The sequence below is a fragment of the Schistocerca nitens genome, chromosome 2, assembly GCF_023898315.1.
Source record: "Schistocerca nitens isolate TAMUIC-IGC-003100 chromosome 2, iqSchNite1.1, whole genome shotgun sequence".
Taxonomy (NCBI): Eukaryota; Metazoa; Arthropoda; class Insecta; order Orthoptera; family Acrididae; genus Schistocerca; species Schistocerca nitens.
Window position 1 is genome coordinate 673,856,853 of NC_064615.1, and position 3,869 is coordinate 673,860,721.

Sequence of the window (3,869 nt, forward strand, 5' to 3'; positions counted from 1 at the left end):
AGAAAAGAAATGTGTTACATACAATGGCTGCCAACGCTCTCGAAGTGGTCAAGCATAACCATTTTCAGTCAATGATCGGTTCAGTTGGACCAGAGGACTCACTCCATTTCAAGTAAACACAGCCCACACCATTATGGAGTCACGACCACTGTGCCTTGTTGACAACCTGGGTCCATGCTTCGTGAGGTCCGCACCACTCTCGAACCCTAGCAGGAGCTCTTACCAACTAAAATCGGTACTCATGTGACCTCCCCACTATTTACCAGTCGTCTAGGGCCCAACCGAAATGGTCTCGAGCCCAGGAGAGGCTCTGCAGGAGATTTCGAGCTGTTAACAAACGCACTCACGTCGGTCGTCTGCTGTCATACCCCACTAACGCCAAATTTTGGCGCACTGCCCTAACGGATACGTTCGTCGTACGTTGCACATTCATTTCCGCCGGTTACTTCACGCAGCGTTTCTTGTCTGTTAGCACTGAAAACTCTATGCAAACGCCGCTGCTGTCGATCGTTAAGCGAAAGCCGTCGGTGTTGTCCGTGGTGAGAGGTGATTCCTGAAATTTAGTATTCTCGGTACACTCTTGATCCTATGGTTCTCGGGATATCGAATTCCCTAACGACTTCCGAAAAGGAATGTCCTGTGTGACTAGGTCCAAGTACCATTATGCGTTCAAAGTATTAATTCCCGTCGAGCGACCTTGATCATGTCGGAAAGCTTTTCGCGTGGATCACCTGAGTACAAATGACAACCGTGGCAATGCACTGCCCTTTTATACCGTATGTACGTGATACTACCGCCAACTGTATGTGTGCATATTGCTATCCCATGACTTTTGTCACCTGAGAGTATGTTAGGGGTCCTGAATTTTTTAAAATTTAGTGTTTTAGTCTTATATTGTCCTGTAACAACGCAGTGGCCACCAATATAAATTGTTCACTCACAAAATCTAAGTTCAGGATAGAGACGGGTATGTCGTTACTCCTACCTTCTGCGTTCCCTTGCACTGAAATGGTACTCATTTACATATCAAAGAAAATAGTACATTGCATGTCAGTGTGACGTTTGTTGAACGTCGAATGCAGTGCGTTGCAATTTTTTGGCCAGCAATATATTTGTTAATAGCTTTCATTCCTGTTGCCAGTAACACTATACAATCCGAAGTGGTAGAGTTGTGACTATGGGTCAGTGGTTTCGGTACAACACATAATCGACGCAATGATTTTTACGATTACTGGTAGTACTGATAATGTTGGTAGGTAAAGAAATATAAATCAATGTGTAAGAAAGAAACTGGATGCCGACGACTTCTCTCTGTTTGTTTGGTTGTTTGTTTGTTTTGCATGTAATTAGAGCTGCACGTCATTCACTGTTAGTTCATTGTGAATTTTGTATCCTTGCAAAATATAAATTGCATTTTATAAGTAATAGAAATTAGTTGATGGCTCAACTTCTGTGTTTTTATGCAACCAAAGTAATTACTTTCAATACAGGTACAGTTTACATCACAAACATAAAGAGATATATAATTATTGTTGTTATTTTGTACTGAATAGAACGTTCTTTGGCGCGATAAAAACCAAGTTCTTCCTGAAACTTCCTGGCAGATTAAAACTGTGTGCCGGACCGAGATTCGAACTCGGGACCTTTGCCTTTCGCGGGCAAGTGCAGCGCACACTCCGCTGCAGAGTGAAAATCTCATTCTGGAAACATCCCCCAGGCTGTGGCTAAGCCATGTCTCCGCAATATCCTTTCTTTCAGGAGTGCTAGTTCTGCAAGGTTCGCAGGAGAGCTTCTGTAAAGTTTGGAAAGTAGGAGACGAGGTACTGGCAGAAGTAAAGCTGTGAGGACGTGGCGTGAGTCGTGCTCGGGTAGCTCAGTTGGTAGAGCACTTGCCCGCGAAAAGCAAAGGTCCCGAGTTCGAATCTCGGTCCGGCACACAGTCTTAATCTGCCAGGAAGCTTCATATCAGCGTACACTCCGCTGCAGAGTGAAAATCTCATTCTAAATTATTCCTGTTATTACTGATAAATGCGAAATTGTTTATGAATAACAGAAACGTATTTCATATAAGTTCAACAAAATATGGAACTGGTGTTTGATATATTTTTGTTTTGCTGTTTTTTTTATTCTACCTTTTTGTTAAGTTTTCTAGCGCTGTATGATATATCTGCATTGTTTCCTTTATTTTTAGTACCACATCCCTCTGTTCTACGTTACAAATCAGCAATTTTCGAATAACACCTTAATTAAACATCGAAAATTTCGGTTTTCCTATAAATACTGTTTTTTTCTTAAGTAACAGAGAGGAGGATAACTGTGTAGAACAAAAATGTTCAGTGGGTTACCTGGTACTTTATATACCTTCACTCAGTTTCCGGTTTTAAGGGAATTTAATAGGACACTGATCACGTGCGTAAAGAAAGCGAGCATTAAGAGGTAGCGCCCGATAGGTACGCAACACACCTAATGTACAGGTAACGCGGGTACGACCTAAACTGAACAGAGCTACTAGAGAAACTACCCCAGTCTATGCTGTGGTAGCCTATGGTTATTTTACAACTCTGGTCAGAGGTTAAGATGAGAGGATATATCTAGTTCATGAACACGATGCGTACCTCAGTAACCGCTGCACTCCGACATGTTTCACCGAAGGCTCGGAAGACTTTAGCTTGCGTTGAGTCCTGGCGGTCTTCTGAAGGACTGCGACATGCGGTGTGATAATTGCGACAGATAATCGCAACGCAGTAGCTCGCTGGCCAATTACAGCACCGCCGCCGATGGTTGCGTGACACGACTGCCTGCTTTACACATGTGAGTGGACTCGCGTGGCAATGAAAACGTTGAGCAGAGGACGCACGCGGTTCGCTTTCCATGTCCGGCTAACTATTTCAGAAATTGCGACGGAAATATTGAACCTCTTTTAATGCTAACACGGAGCCACGGATAGAGATCTACGCCTCGTCATGCCGGAAACACTTCAGAAACTCACGTGAAGGCTCAACGAAAGTAGCGCACAAGCTCTGCTGTTCAAAAATGGTTCAAATGGCTCTGAGCACTATGCGACTTAACTTCTGAGGTCATCAGTCGCCTAGAACTTAGAACTAATTAAACCTAACTAACCTAAGAACATCACACATATCCATGCCCGAGGCAGGATTCGAACCTGCGACCGTAGCGGTCACGCGGTTCCAGACTGAAGCGCCTAGAACCCCTCGGCCACTCCGACCGGCCCAAGTTCTGCTGTGAAACAGTATTTGTAGTAGTAGTCTTACTTACTCGCGAATCACCTCTACGACGATATTACAAATGTCATGGTATCACAATTAATTCACATATTCGTTGATTTATATAATTATATACCTTGGCAATAATGGAACAGTAGTTACGAGTAACTGGGCTTTATAGGAGTCACAAAATTTTTGCATTGCATTATTGGGTAATGTAAGAAGATAATGTTGCACTATTCATTTATTTCTCAACACACATCACATATAATTTCATGCTGTAAAACAACACACATTATCTGCTGTCATCATAACCGTGACGTCGATGTTTGGTTTTCATTTTGAGTATCATAAATTTTTATTTACGTGCCGAAAAATTTTCAGCATCCATTCATTATTAGTGACAGATAGTGATCAGTGTTGCGTTCAGAGTATCTTTATTGCATATTGGCCACGTGTATACTACCTTCAGGGTTCCATTTGATTTATTAGCGAGTGGATCTGTTGATTGCGACAGTAACCGTAATATAGTCGACAATTTTTCCTTCTTACTGACACCATTGGAGAAGTCATGACACAGGAACAGTATTCTTCCTAATACTCACCCGAGAGGAACTACTACACTGACGAAAAAAAATTGCACTA

At 42.6% G+C, this 3,869-nt stretch overlaps 1 non-coding gene across 1 annotated transcript; it reads left to right on the forward strand.

Moving 5' to 3' along the window:
- The first annotated feature begins 1,861 nt into the window (after positions 1-1,861).
- Positions 1,862-1,936, forward strand: Trnar-gcg (transfer RNA arginine (anticodon GCG)). The gene has a single exon. It is a non-coding gene; the product is annotated as a tRNA-Arg (tRNA).
- The last annotated feature ends 1,933 nt before the right edge of the window (positions 1,937-3,869 follow it).